Source organism: Columba livia, chromosome 4 (assembly GCF_036013475.1).
Source record: "Columba livia isolate bColLiv1 breed racing homer chromosome 4, bColLiv1.pat.W.v2, whole genome shotgun sequence".
Classification (NCBI taxonomy): domain Eukaryota; kingdom Metazoa; phylum Chordata; class Aves; order Columbiformes; family Columbidae; genus Columba; species Columba livia.
In genome coordinates this window covers 66,268,417-66,284,356 of record NC_088605.1, presented here as the reverse complement: position 1 = coordinate 66,284,356, position 15,940 = coordinate 66,268,417, and the positions used below count along the sequence as shown (strand labels likewise).

Below are 15,940 nucleotides of genomic sequence, written 5' to 3'. Positions count from 1 at the left end.
AGTCATCTGTACCTTTAAAAAACTTGCTAGCAGTTGAAGGTTCTAGTACTATAGTAGCAAGATTTAGGTCTCACGTGCTTTTTCAGAGGATTTTACCTGAGCTGCAGACTGAGTGTCTTTGCCCAGATTGCTTTTTTTCTATAGTAAGTGGTGAGCTTGGAGTATGGTAGAGGGATGGACTTGAGCCTGGTTTTGTAGCAATAAGTAAAGGCAGATTAGATGTTGGCAAGAGGAACAAGGACCAGAATGGGAAGCTTTGGGCTCTTTAAGTGCAAGCACCAACTGGTTTTTACAGGTGGATTCACAACTATGATAGATTTTCAGCCATGTGGTCACAATTTGAAATTGAAAAGATGTAATAGCCTGATACTGTTGCTTTGGCTGGTGCTGCTCTTTCCAGCTTCACAGCCTTTCCGCTTGCATAGGTTGAGACCTGGGAAATTCTCAGAAGAATGCCTTGTCCATTTTACAACCCGTACTTTTTCACTGGATGTTTTAACTGTTCCTGTGGTCCCTCTAGGATGTCTAGATGCTGTGTAGGCCCTCCTTCATGTATGTCTCTTGACACACTGGGTGCCTGCCATGTTCTGAAGCAGTGTCATTTAATGAGAGTAACACTAGGATGGAGACTTGGTTCTTGTGCTCTGTTCTTTGTCTTGAGGTACGGTTACTTGAGTGTGTTGATATATAATATAAACTGTAATGAAAAATCCCCACCTTCATTCAGTATACAGTGTGTTGAATAAATGCTATCTGTTAAGTGCTATCTTGCCTCAGGATAATTACAGTGCCGTTAAGTTCAGAATGTTCATTAAAACACAAAAAAACTCACCTTTTTTTTTTCCTCCCATCATACACTGTGTTATAGGGGACTGAATATGAAGTTTTCTATATCAAGTCTTTCTCAATTTGAGAATCCACCACAGGGGGAATCCTGTGTGTGTTTCTCTTGCTCAGGGTTTATAAACAGGTTTTAACAGAGACAGGCTGTGTGTTTCAATTCTGAAGTTATTTGGCACAATCAAGTATTATTGTTTTCTTTGTTTGTTTTTTATTTCTCATTTTAGCTATTGGAGAAAAAGCTTGAAGGTAAAGGATTTCAATGTTAACTGTTTTGCAGTGGGAAAGAAGTTGGTGTATATACACTGGCAAACCAGTTTGTTGCCAAACTATTCTCAGTCTCTGGATTTAAGAAATGTGCAGTAAAATGAAAGTTAAAATTGCCCTACTAGGTCAAAAGGCCAGTGTCAGATTATAACAATACAGGATGTTAACAAACCACATTGTTTTACCTTACTGAATGTTATGATAATGCACATGCTAAGCAGATGGCCTAGATTCTTCACTAGATAGTGACAGAAGCTATTGAAATACAACCTCAATGCTGGCTGGCAGTGATGAAGGCTCAAAATTGTATATATGCATTTTTATGACAAGCACAACATGTTAGGGATTGGAAGGGACCTCAAAAGATCATCTAGTCCAATCCCCCTGCCGGAGCAGGAACACCCAGATGAGGTTACACAGGAATGTGTCCAGGCGGGTTTTGAATGTCTCCAGAGAAGGAGACTCCACAACCCCCCTGGGCAGCCTGTTCCAGTGTCTGTCACCCTCACGGAGAAGAAGTTTCTTCTCATATTTCAGTAGAACCTCCTGTGTTCCAGTTTGCACCCATTGCCCCTTGTCTTGTCACTGCTTGTCACTGAGAAGAGCCTGGCTCCATCCTTGTGACACTCACCCTTTACAAATTTATAAACATTAATGAGGTCACCCCTCATTCTCCTCCAAACTAAAGAGACCCAGCTCCTTCAGTCTTTTCTTGTTCTCTTAAAGTTCAGTTTCTTGATTCCATTTTCTTTTTGCTCACTTCTCACTTGCTTGATTGATTGTGTGGGATTTGCTGGGGAGGGGCAGGAGCTTCCCCACGTGTGCTTGTTTTGTCTACTCTCATACCTGCACCCACAATTATATTCCTGTACTTCTGTAGATACTGCATTCCTGGTTGAATATTACAAGCATTAGCGCAGAAGGGTTTGATCAGAGACTGTCTTCCTCTCACTCTGTCCATGTTAGCCAGCCCTTCTGTCTGTGGAGACCCTGTGGAATTTAGTGGAGTTCTGTTGAATATACAAAGGGTTTGTTTTGAAATAGTCTAAATAACATTGGAAGGAGAATAACAGTTTAGCTTCCTTAAATTCTGGAGTCATCCTTCATCAGCTGAAGAGTCCACTTAATTTAGCTCTTTCTGCAAAAGGTGGCCACAATCAGAATCTTGGGGCATATGGTACTCCTGAGTACTTTCCCAAATGCCAGTTTTTCTCAGCTCAGAGGAACCATTCAGTCAGAAGTGGTTCCTTTGTATTGACTAATCCTTAATATTTCTTCAGGCACTGCCTTGAACAACGCAAACTCTTAGCATCCACAGCGTAAACGGTTAGCAAGTTCCACAAACCTGGCACTGTGACTTTGCTTTGTTTTCGTCATGGTTTCTGTTAGGTTTATGTGATGTTGCTACCTTTCAGTCCTTGTGCTGGAAGAGGCAGTGAGTATTCCAGTCTATCTGTGCTGTGACACTCAAAATTATGTGGAACTTTGTCTACAAGAATTATGTCTTTTCTAGACTGTCTTTCCTGTGCTGTTTGTTGTACAGAATAACAGACGTTTGCCTGTTATTGTTGCCGTTCCTTGAGCCCTTTGAAGTTCTGCTATTCTCCTTTGTACATGAGAGGACTACAACTGATATTTTTCATTTTTTTTTGTTGGTTTTTGGTTTTTTTTTGTTTTTTGTTGTTGTTTTTTTTTTTTTTTTTGTTTAATACAGTTGCATGACATTATTTTCTGATTTGTTCTGTGTTACTATGTTTATAGTTCCTGACATGAGATTTGCTTCTCTAACATAGGCTGCACACTGAGTTGACATTGATGTGTCACTGTAACTCTAAGATTTTGTTTCTAATGGAAATTGTCAGATTAGAGGCCATCTCTTGCTTTTTTCTTTCACATGCTATCTTGCTTTCTTTGGTGAAGCTTCTGCAACTCTCAGCACACGGTGGTACTTTAAAGAAAACAGGTTTTAATAATTGGAATTTACCTTTATCGTATAATTCAAAATCTGCCTATAATCTGTCATTGCTAAATATGGGGTTTATACTGAATGTTTATCTCTCATATTCTTGATTTCTTAAGGCATCACACACACATTTTATCTCTGTAGTTTTAGGATTTGCTTTCATTGTAGTGCTAACATCAACTTGGGTGTTGATCTTACTTTAGTTCTCATCCGTATACTCCTGAAAGAATTGTGTGGGGTGGTGTGCTTTCTTCTTTTAGTCATCTTTGAATACAAGTCAAAACCTGAAAGCGACATATTTTTAGAATGAAGACTTTATCTAGCTACACATGAAAAATATGTGATTCTCTTGCCTGTAGTATTTCACAAATCTTGCATCCTTCAGTGGTAAGCAACACTTGTTATAGCAATTTACAATGTAAGTTGAGGCAGATAGCATTTCTTAACTTTTTTTTTGCTGTGTTTGTCACAGTTATTGAAAGGTTTTGCTTGGAATTAGGATAACTCCAGAAAGAGTTAGGTGGACTCTGTAGAATTAGCTGGGTGTTTTCTATAGCAAAAAATGTGACAACTGCTGTTTAGAGAGAATAGTGTAGATTTTATTTATCATCTTAAGTAATCTGTCATTCTGTGTAAGGAAGTGTGACAATGAGTCTAGTTTCTTAATATCTAATTTTAGGAATTTTTGTAATGAAATAATATCTGAAAAGGTGATGTCATCTCAACTTTTTTCCACATTTAGAGGTAAAAGGAATTCCATTTTCACTGCTCTTGTTGGATGATGTATGTAATAGTCATAAAGAGAATTTTTTTTAATTTTATTTTTAAGTCTGAGTCTGGTGTTTGTGATCTCCAAGGACTTAATATTGTCTTGGTGTCTGAAAGGTATGTTCTTGCTCATTTTTCTGGTCTCTTTAAGGCAACTAAGTAGTGTTTGTGACACTGTAAATGCCATTAGGCACCACTTGAACTGTGGACAAATGAGACCATTGTCAAGACTGTCATTAGGGTGGCTTTCCATTATGGCTTTTGATAACAATGACATAACTAACAATGGTAAGTTATCTGTCTTAATGCAGAGGGGCAATATTGCTTTTGCCTGTGGTGATGAATAGGCTGGTCTTGCTCCCTTCTTAAGTTTCAAAGAAGGACACCCCCATTAAATTTACTTTTACTGGATGGATGATGGCAGGAGAAGGGTCTTCGTCTTTAAAATGAAGATCACAGAATCACAGAATGTTAGGGATTGGAAGGGACCTTGAGATCATCTAGTCCAGTCCTCCTGCTGGAGCAGGAACACTTATATGAGGCTACACAGGAATGTGTCCAGGCGGGTCTTGAATGTCTCCAGAGAAGGAGGCTCCACAACCTCCCTGGGCAGCCTGTTCCAGTGTTCTGTTACCCTCACTGTGAAGAAGTTTCTTCCCAAATTTAAGTGGAACCTCTTGTGTTCCAATTTGAACCCATTACCCCTTGTCCTACCATTGGTTGTCACTGAGAAGAGCCTGGCTCCATCCTTGTGACACTCACCTTTTATATATTTGTAAACATTAATAAGGACACCCCTCAGTCTCCTCTCCTCCAAGCTAAAGAGCCCCAGCTCCCTCAGCCTTTCCTCATACAGGAGATGCTCCACTCCCTTCAGCATCTTTGTTGCTCTGTGCTGGACTCTCTCCTCCTTCTGGAACTGAGGGGCCCAGAATTGGACACAATATTCCAGATGTGGTCTCACCAGGGCAGAGTAGAGGGGAAGGAGAACCTCTCTTGACCTACTAACCACCCCCCTTCTAATACACCCCAGGATGCCATTGGCCTTCCAGACCACAAGGGCACAGTGCTGGCTCATGGTCATCCTGCTGTCCACCATGACCTCCAAGTCCCTTTCCCCTACGCTGTGCTCTAATAGGTCTTTCCCCAATTTATAATGGAAGCTGGGGTTGTTCCTACCCAGATGCAAGACTCTACACTTGCCCTTGTTTTATTTCATTAGATCTTTCCCCACCCAACTCTCCAGCCTGTCCAGGTCTCTGGATGGCAGCACAACCTTCTGGCGTGTCAGCCACTCCTCCCAGCTTGGTGTCATCAGCAAACTTGCTGATAGTACACTCTAGTCCCTCGTCCAAATCACTGATGAATATATTGAATAATACTGGCCCCAGTACTGACCCCTGAGGCACGCCACTAGATACTGGCCTCCAACTAGACTCTGCCCTATTGACCACAACTCTCCCAACTGGCTTCTTTCCTTCAGCCAGTTCACAGTCCACCTCACTACCTGATAGTCCAAACCACACTTCCTCAGTTTAGCTCTGAGGATGCTGTGGGAGACTGTGTCAAATGCTTTACTGAAGTCAAGGTAGACCACGTCCACCGCTCTGCCATCATCCATCCATCTAGTTATCTCCTCATAAAAGTCAATGAGGTTGGTCAAGCACGACTTCCCTTGGTGAAGCCATGTTGACTGCCCCTAATGACCCTCTTATCCTTGATATGCCTTCAGATGGCCCCAAGGATAAGTTGTTCCATCACTTTGCCAGGGATGGAGGTGAGGCTGACTGGTGATAGTTACCCAGGTCCTCCTTCTTGCCCTTTTTGAAGACTGGAGTGACAGTTGCTTTCCTCCAGTCCTCAGGCACCTCTCCATTTCCCAAGACTTGGCAAAGATGATGGAGAGTGGTCCAGCAATGACCTCAGCCAGCTCACTCAATACCCGTGGGTGCATCCCATCTGGACCCATGGATTTATGGATGTCCAGACTGCCTAATTGCTCCCTAACCCCGTCCTCATCAACTGAGGCAAACTCCTCCATTGTCCTGCCTTCCTCTGGGGCCTCAGCGGTACGGGGCTCCTCAGGACAGCTTCCGGCAGAGTAGACAGAGACAAAGAAGACATTCAATAACTCTGCCTTCTCTGTATCTTCTGTCACCAGGGCACCCACCTCGTTCATCAGTGGGCCTACATTGCCTCTGGTGTTAGTTATATCTGCCATGTATTTGTAAAAGCTCTTTTCTGTTGTCCTTGACCCCTCTTGCCACATTTAATTCTAAGAAGGCCTTAGCTTTCCTAGTTGGCTCCATACATCCTCTGACAACAGCCTTATATTCTTCCCAAGTGGCCAGTCCCTCCTTCCATGATCTGTAAACTCTCCTCTTCCACTTGAGCATACCCAGCAGCTCCCTGTTTAACCACAGAGGTCTCGTGGCTCCCTTCCTTGACTTCCTACGTGTTGGGATGCTCTGATCTTGAGCCTGGTAGAAGGAATCCCTGAACACTAACCAACTATCTTGGGCCCCTTTACCTTCAGACAGCCTTGCCCATGGGATTTCCCCTAGCAATTGCCTGAAAAGGCCAAAGTTTTCCCTGCTGAAATCCAGGGTCGCAATTCTGCTTGCTCTTCTGCTCCTGCCACACAAGATCCTGAACTCCACCATTTCACGGTCGCTGCAACCAAGGCAGCCCTCAACCTTTACTGCTTCAACCAGACCCTCCTTTTTCGTGAGGAGGAATAGTTAGTGAGGATGTTTATCTGGTAAGAGGCAAATGGTATATGAACCTCTTCTTCTCAATGCTAAGAATTGGGTATGTGCACCTGCATTTGGAGAGGTGTTCAGAAATTCAAAAGATAGGTGGTTACTTGTTCCTGCTGTGCTTTCAAAGTCTAAAGTGTGGAAGGCTATACAAGCATAGAGTGTTCTATGTGTGCCATTTTTCTTCTTGGGATTTTTTTTGAATGTAACAGTAGTGGTGGCTAAGTATGGTGTTTGCCAGGGAAGAAACTGATCTCTAAGTCTTTATCATCCAGAGTCTCAAAATGCTTGACAGTGTTGTATTTCTCTGTCTATGCATCTGAAATTAATTATTAGAGGAACAAAATGATGAAATAGTAATAAATATCAAATGCATTTTGAGCCCCTAACAAAGTTGAAGGCTTCCTAAGAAGGGATTTTGCATATCCTTATTTCAGTTGCCATGATGAAGATAAGTCTATGCAGTAGCTCTGTGCGAGTGAAAAATAACATTTCTTCATGCTTTTGCTCATTTTCCTTGCCTGTTAAATATTCAACAAATGACTTCACTTACACCTTCTGGAGTGGAAGGAAGTGCTCTGCTCTTGAATATAATCTTCACACCTCAGGTGCTTTGTGACATGGGAGGAAGGGGCAGGTGACTAAGTGGGAGCTAGATATTAGAGTAGGTTTTATTTTCGCATAGTGGTTGGGGTTAGAAGGCACTTCTGGAGACTGTGTAGTCCCACCCCCTGCTCATGGTACCATCAAGTGGAGCAAGTTGCTCAGGGCCATGCCTAGTCAGGTTCTGAGCCGTCTCCAAGGATAGAAACTCCACAGCCCTTCTGGACAGGCTGTTCCGGTATCTGACCACTCTTGACGTTTCAAATAAAATACATTTTTAAAAATCTTATGTTTAACTGGAATTTGCTGTATTTCAGTTTGTGCCAGTTGCCTCTTGGCCTGTTACTGGGCACCACTGTGAAGAGCCTGGGTCCATCTTCTTTACTTGTTCCCCTCTGCAAATCGGGTATTCATATACCTTTATAAGGTGCTACGAGCCTTTTTTGCTGTGGGGAGGGTTATTCCTCCCCACGTTCAGGACTTTGCATTTACCCTTATTGAACTTCATAAGGTTCTTGTTGGCAAATTTCCCCAGCCTGTCAAGGTCCCTCTGAATAGCACGCAGCACAGCTGTCTTGTCTGTCAGCCGTTCGTCCCCATTTTGTATTCTCAGCAAACATGCTGAGCGTGCACTCTTTGCCCATTGTCCAGGTCATTAGCAAAGATAAGTATTGACCACTTTGAGGATTAATGAGATCGTTGCTGAGGAAGCTACTTTGTTGAGCCTTCCAGCTACTCTGTGTGGATAGAAGTAAGCTATCATTTGCCCAGTGCATCTAGCTAAGCTGATGATGTGAATATAGATTAGATGCCAGCTAGTAGTTTAGGTAGTTTAGATGCCAGCTGGGGATGTCAAGTAAGACTTCAGCTCATAGTCAACAGAAAATCCCTTATTAAAATAACTTAGAACTAGGTCTTAGAGGCCCAAAACTAAGGAAGTTTTGAAAAATTGTCCTGATCTTACATGGGAAAATATAGCTGGTACCACTTAGGAAGTCTGTCTTGTCATTAGAGTGGTTCAGTTCAAATCTCACCTCAATACCTGATATTAATCAAAAAGCAGAATGGTAGGTACTACCAGGAAAGGAGAACAAAGCCTTGCTGTGTAAATCTGAGGTGCACCCACATCTTCCATAGTGTGTGCGGTCCTGGTCCCACGTCTGGTCACAGCTGACCAGTGGAATGAAAATGTGAGAAACAGTGAAGTAGACTCAGACTCTTCAAGCTGGAGACATGTGAATGATGAAAGATATTAGCGGCCTATAAACTCAGCGAGCTGACAGAGGACAAAAAGGGAATATCTATTTAGTTGAAGAATGAACAGTGAAACAAGCTGAGATAATGGGTTCCAAATGAAGGCTTCTTTGTATCATCTCAGTGTAGTTAAGCAGAGGAGCTCCTTGCTACAGGATATTGTGTGTACCAGAATTTTACAAAGCTTCAGAAAACCCATAGACAATTTTATAGCTCCAGTAGTATTTTTATTCCTTTAAAAACAAAGATGCTGCCTTTTGTTCAAGAAGCTCTTAAGCCACAAATCCAAAGTGGCTTAGAGACTGTATTGAAGAAGTATCTTCCATAGCCATCCTCTGTTGGTCAAGTCAAACAAAATGTTAGACTTAGGACACCCCTTTGAAAGAGGGTTGTTATGGATGATTTGCAGCTGGATCAAATGAGGAGGCTGTGGTTTCTTTTCTTGCTTAGCTTAAATGGTGTATAAAATTCTGCCTTGTAAGTATGTCCATTTTGTCCCAAAGACAACATGTGAAATTAGTGTAATGCCTTAGTGTTGTCATAGTAGATTAATTATCAACTTTCAAAACAAAAACCCTGCAACTAAAAGTTGCAATTTGTTTGTCTGAAGAGTGGGAGTTTTAAGTGATAGACTACAGAAATAATGAATACAAATGCAAATTTAATAGCGATTACAAGGGCAAATTTCCATACCATTGACCTGGCACAACTTGAATTTGAACATAAAACCGAAGTAAAAATACCTTTTGCTAGGAAAATCCTTTGTGGGTGTCAGTGGCTGATTCAGTGCTAAGGAATGTTCCTGGTTCTTTCCCTTTTGCTCATGTTGAAAATCATTTCATTACTAACACAGATGGAGCAAAGCCATCTCTGGTCCTAACACAAATGCCGTGATAGACAGGCAGAATTTCATATGTGTCTGCTACATTTTTTTACTATTATAAACATGTTTCCCTATCTAGATCACAGTTTTTGTGTTTACTCTACATTTGCTCCTATTAGTTGCATCAGTTCAGCATCCGGTTAATTTAAAAACTGAAAGCTTGACACAAGTGTTTTGTTTCCGTATGTACAGAAAAATCACAAAATCGGTTTGGCATAAGGTCATTGGTATAGTGATCAGAGCTAAATTTTTATACTGCTCGAGATCTCAATAATGTAAGTGTTAGCGCTGTGCCTTTTTTAGATAACACTAAACAATTTACACCCTTGCAATATGAAGCAGTATATGCAGTAGGTCCGAGGGTTATTTCTGAGACATTCTACTTGGGCCATAATGACTAAAGTTGTTGGTTTTGTTTTTTGTTTTTGTTGTTGTGGTTTTGTTTGTTTTTATTTTTGTTTTTTGTTTTCTAAATGGATGGATAAGCATCTCTTTACAATGTGATGATACAGAAGCTGAAATTTCACCCAGCTGTTTCTGAGCTACTGGCAGAAGCTAGCTAGCAGAAATAGCTTTTCTGCTTCTTGTATGACTTCCATTCTGGAGTATTTCTCATATGTAGTCTGACTGATTGGGGACCACTGCACTGTGCATTTCTGATAGGATACAAGTTAAATCTTCCCCATTCAAATTCCATTGAATTAGTGAATCTTAAATCACCTCTGTTCAGTTGTTCCCAACGACATGGTACTGTTCGACTCATATTAGTGATAGGAGTTGAAGAAAGCAAATACCGCTGAATCAAACACCAGATAAAATGTCATAGTTATCTTATAGCTGTGATAATCTTGATGTTGAAAGAGTAGTGAGTGCTGTGTTCTGTTAGACAAACTGATGGAAGGGGACAAACTGTTCACCAGAGTCCTCACATCCAGTTTTTGTTCACCTGCCTGTGCGAAGTTCTGAAGGTGTATTGGATTTAATGTGGCATAAATTTTGCATATCCTTTCTTACAGAACAGTTGATGTGAATCAGATGATGTACATATTATCACCTCACAATCAAAGCTGCTTTGTGTGTTTGCAATGACCTGGAAACGTTTTTCTTTCCAGATATGTGTTCTGTGATCCCGCACAGTATAGTATGAAGAATACTTTTGGATAGCTATGGATTTCTGGAGTTTGAGTCCAAGGCACATAATGTCTGTAGTTCCTCTTTTCTCTATGTATTCTACATTGCTGTGGTCTGTTAGCGTCATTTTCAAAGCAAATGTTGCTAGACAGCACAGACTTGGGGAAAAAAAAAAAGGGTTTCTGATTATTGGGGTGAAAAAATAAATACAGCAACTTCTGTACGGATCTCTTCATTTGTTTAGTGACTTAACAGTCGAGACAATATAGGCATGAAAAAGAGAAGGCTGAAATTGAGGGCACATCTCCTTCAGGTCTGCTGTGCAGCCCCACTTTGTGTTACTTAAGACTTAGCAATCCAGACAAGGGCAAGATGATGTTCTAGTTCTCCTTAGTGTGGAGAAACACTTGGATTTAGCCACGCAAATGTGATTGTTGACCTCTAGACATGAGGTGGGAATCAGGAGAACTCAAGGATTCAGTTTCAAGGAAAGGAAAGTACTCAAAGGAATAAGTCTTTTTAGTACAACAAATTTAAAATCAGTCATGGAATACAGTAAATGAAATAGTGATGTAGTCGTTGTGAATTTAGTAGGAAGAATAGAATCTTAATAAGGAAATTTTTATGGGGTTTTTTGGATGCTAAAACGTGATCAGATGGGTAGCCTATCAGGAATAAAGTTTCAGATGCTGTTGTGAAGCAGCAAAGTTACTTTTTGCCTGCAGAGGGAAATTGCCATACCCATCACAAAGTTAAGGCTGAATGAACACCCCCTTCAATGAAGAACCCTCTTTTTTTCTAATTCTGTGTATATAGCTGTATTTTCGTAAATGTGACCAGAGTATAGCTAACCTGATAAATTCTTTCTGGGCAGATGTCAGTTTTAGAATCTTATGTAAGCAATCTGATCCCGCTCTGTGATCACTTCTAGCTGTAGACATGGTTCTACACTTATGGCCATTTTCCTTGATGTCTATTTGACTTAGGGCAAAAGCCTTACATTATCTTAAGACTGTTGGAAGGCCTACAAAAGTCCTTTACTATTACTACTTCTCTAGCTTTCTTAATTTAATTTCTGACTTGCTTTCTAGATTAGGAGTACTCATTTTGTTCTGTTTGTAAAGCCCTTGGGATAACAGGAGTTTGGGCTCACAAGTACGGCTAGACACAGCCTGAAGGATGAGTTTGTTCCGTTACATATTTGAGCAGTTGTTACTGTGCAGTTTTGGGGAAGGTAAGAGTATTTGCTCATCAGTCATTGGAGAAGCTGACTGATTCACAGAAGTGAGTTCCACAGTGGTGTTGGAGTCATTCTGTACTCTTCTCTGCAATGAAATAAGGAGTGTGCAAAGGGGAGAGCTTTGGGGCTGCGCTGGAGGAGTAGGTTGGGCGGTGTCCTCATAGACACAAATGCCTAAAAGAAGGCTTTTACCAAGTGAGGCATCTGCTCAGGATAGCAGTATCTAGGACATACTGTGCATGCTTCTCCATCTGGGGAAAGGAGAGAGTGTATGAAAAACTACAATGAAATAGTTACCTCAACAGAAAATAAAAATTACACATCGTAGTATAGTAACCCCGTATTTCATAATTAAAGTCATATGGTAATTTTAAAAGAGCACATGCCCCTAGATCTGCATGTCTGCCTCATCCACGTCATGACCCCATACCCATGCAAGACTGAAATGTGCGTCACCTTTCCTCCTGTACCTTGGTTTTCTCAGAAAGGAAATGCAGTTGTGTGGGCTGGAAAGGAGATGCTGTGCATTCTAGCTAGGTTGTGATCTGGACGATAGTATAGCGCCCATATCAGCTCATGCCCCTATCTCTTATCTAAATGGAGAAATCAGAAAGAATAGTGTAATTCTTCCACTGTAGTGTAATTCTTCTCTTTAATGCCTTAAGAACATCATAAAATGCCCTGAAAAAAAATGGTGGATCTTGGTAGAAGCAAGTTTTACCAAGATTTATGTTGGCATGGGGGGAGCAAGTTTCTGTGGTACCAAGGCCAGTTAGGAGACTGGAAGTATTAGACTCCAAACTGGCAGAGACTACTTACCTGGCAAGTGCTTCACATCTTGCTTGCAATTTGAAGACCTAGAACATGCTTTCTTTTTAAAAGCGTGCACTGTTGTTTTGTTATTCATGTTATGATAATGCTCAGACATGACCCGTGAAATCTGGATCCATTGTCTTAAGTTTATAAACACAGAAGGAGAGAAGCAACTGTTGTATTACATTGAACATGCTCATAAATAATGACGGGTAATAATAATTCCTAGAATACTTGTGTTCAGTAGGGTTCAGGTGCTAAGTCTTGTACGTGTAAGTTTTATGGAGTTTGGGAAAGATCTGCTTACATTTCTGCAGCTCTGCAAGCAGTTTTCAGAGAGGCAAGAGTGAATGGCGTAGTAGCAGAAAGAATATGACTGATTTTCACAAGAGAAACTGAACTCTTCTGAAGCAATGGATTATCATCTGAGGAAAGTGGGCTATTCTATCCAAATAACATAAAATCATTTGGTCTGTTAACCTCATTATATCTGTATATTGCTATTTACTTTCGCTCATCAGTAATGAAAAGTGCAGGAAATTGAAACTTGATCATGTAGTTAGAGGTTTCTGAAAGGACCACAGTGATCTGATTAGAGTTTATTCTCTTCATGCTCTATTTTTGCAATCTCGATAGAACATGAGAAGTCTATTAAACCACAAAGTAAGAGTTTAAATGCAATACAAGCTCTACCTGAAGTGTAGACTTATTTTGGGTGATTCCCTGCTTTAGTAGCTAGATATAAAGGTTAGTAAGACTTCATTGTGGGAAACAAAGCTGAAGTGTTAGTGCCGTGTTCTCACTTGGTCTCCAGTCTTTCTTATTGACAAATTTGGCAGTGGAGGCAAAAGCGGTGGAGAAATTTGCTTGGGTATTGGTCTTCCCACCATTATTCAAATTACTGTACTTTTTACTTTCCATATGTTGCTGAAGGAAAGATTGACAGTGATTTATTGGTGGCAAATGCATCATAGCAACTTCAGTCATATATTCCATAACCAAGTGTGTGAGAGAGTAAGCATTTCGTCCCCACGCCCTGTTAAGATCCAAGTTTAAAAATTTTAGTAACATAAAGGTTTTGATATAAATCAATAGGAGCAGAGAGGCCCTTGAATATGTCATTTTGTGTCTATTCAGTTTTAAAGCTTTTAACAAAAGCATCTTTTGGATTTGCTCTTCAGTGTTAGCATATCAGTAGTACAGCACCTGCGAAAGGCTGGCTTCCATGAGATAAAGTGGGGAACAGTGCATGTGTGATCAGTGAAAAGTTCCCTTTTTAACCACAGAGAATATCAGTCACTGAAACAAGTACAAAAATGACTATAGCTTACTAGACTGTAATCACCTAATCATGCGTTTGTCTATGGGACGAGCTGTCAGTGGAATGGACCTGACATTTACATCCAAATGTTAAGGTCTGAAAGGCAGCGCTGCAATAGAAGAGAAACTGAGGTAGGAGAGGAGAAAGGGGATGACCAAAAAAAAAAACCCCATGAAAACAGATAACATAAATGCACCTTCCACCTGTGGAAAAGGAAAAAGTGAAGGACTTTAATCTGATGATGTAGTCCATTAGTATAGCAAATACAAATAGAATGTGTATAGTCTGGACACCTCAGGATTTCATGTAGAGATAGTTAAACCTTAGATGCTCAATGAATGAAACTGCTACCATGCATTATCGTGGTAATGATAAAGGACTTTTCAGTGCATTTGTTTCAGACTGAGGCTAGAGGAAGAGAAGTGAACATGCAATATTGTCATTATTTGCTATTATTTTTATTATGGATTTCTATGAAATACACTTTTTATTGGAAATCACTCTTCTTTTTTCAGTCTCTAATGAACAGAGCTGTCTGCACAAGCCATTTATTCATAAATTGAAATGTAAAGATTTGAGCAAGACACTGAAATGAAGTAGCAGACTTCTGCTACTGACTCGTAATCCCTACTTTACAGAAGCCATTTCTGGTAATAAGCTTTCTGTCCAAAATTGGAGGCTTTGATCAGCTTTTGAGTGCCCCAGGGAAAGCTCCTGACAATTCCAGAAGGAAATAAAACATTACCTCTGTGAAGCATCTATTCAAAAGATTCTTGTGATTATCTTTGGTGTAGTGTGATGATTTCTTTCATATTTTAACATGAAATTACTATCAAATATTGATTTTTGCTGGTTTGAAAAGATTTAATGTTGATCATTCTTCCTGATCTTGCCATGATACTGTAATTGGTTATATACATAGAATGTAAGACTTATCCATTGTTAGCACACACATTTGAAAATAGTAGCTATTAGAATTCTATGTATTTGTGGGTTATTTTCTTCGTGTTCTGGTGAGATGGTTTGAATTTTTGCATTCTGAGTCAGTAAAACACTTCATGGCTGAAATTACTTTCCCTGATGGCAGGAGCAGGTCATTATACCCTTTGAAAAAGGGAGCTGACACTACCCAATAATATTAGACATTAAAATCTCTTAAAAATACTGAGCAGTGAAGAAAATGAGAAAATTTACTGAGGAATCACACTGACCAACTGTTACCTAAAACAAAGAAGCACGAAGCCTATAGGGTGGAAGGAAGAAGGGGAGTTCTTGGGAAGGTGTCACTTCTTAGAATCCTAACAAGGATTGTCTGACTTCTTCAATTTGAGAATCCATTGGGTTGTAGGAGGTGTGAAAATGATCCACTGAGTTTTAGGATTTGTCCTAATACTGTACCTGAAAAATTCTTACTGCAATTGCTGCTAAAAACATCAAAAGTGATGGTCATGTTGGAACAATTGTGGTTCTGCTTTATGTGAAATGGGACTCAACTGCTGTAGAAAATAGAGTAGTAAGAGAGATATGTAGTCTTCAGTGTGTTTTTCTGAAGCACTATGTGGCATCTATACAGAAGTTACAGAAGGTCATGGTAGACCTTTTTTTTAATCCCCAAGCGAAAAATGTCACTCTTTTGAAAATACTGGTTAAGGCTTCAGAATTTAAAAAGAGTTCACTGCCTTTCTGCTGTTTAAATCTAGACTTTGACCGCATCACCAGATTCATGGAGGAAACCTGGTATGTTGAGAAATTCTAGCTGATAATGCACAGGACAGTGGTAATGCAGGAACGGTACATAGTGGAAATTTGGATCACGTTGAGTAGGCAGTACCATGACAGGTGGTGGCTAGCCTGACTGGTCATGGTGCATTGCATTGCAGGTTTTCTCTGCAACTGTGTTCATAAGCATTATTATATAAAACAATTTCAGAGTCTTGAGGATACCTTCATCTTGCAGATACACAATAACTTAAATTATGTTGGCATGTAGGGACCGGAGGGAGTGACGGTTCCTGCGGCTTCACCACCAAATGTGAGACAAGAAACAAGCACATGGGAGGGCTTCTTATTCCAGGGCTTCTGATTCAGGTAGTGTTGG

At 40.4% G+C, this 15,940-nt stretch overlaps 1 long non-coding RNA gene across 3 annotated transcripts in view; it reads left to right on the top strand.

The window, feature by feature from the left end:
* The window catches only part of LOC110364861 (uncharacterized), a 75,225-nt gene that overhangs the window by 11,150 nt on the left and 48,135 nt on the right, over positions 1 to 15,940 (top strand). For 2 of the 3 annotated variants that reach the window (XR_010472436.1, XR_010472434.1), the window contains exon 3: positions 15,833 to 15,930. The exons of the other annotated variant lie outside the window; for it this stretch is intronic. This is a non-coding gene — a long non-coding RNA (uncharacterized LOC110364861). The remainder of the gene's footprint in view (positions 1 to 15,832; positions 15,931 to 15,940) is intronic. 3 annotated transcript variants of the gene reach the window in all.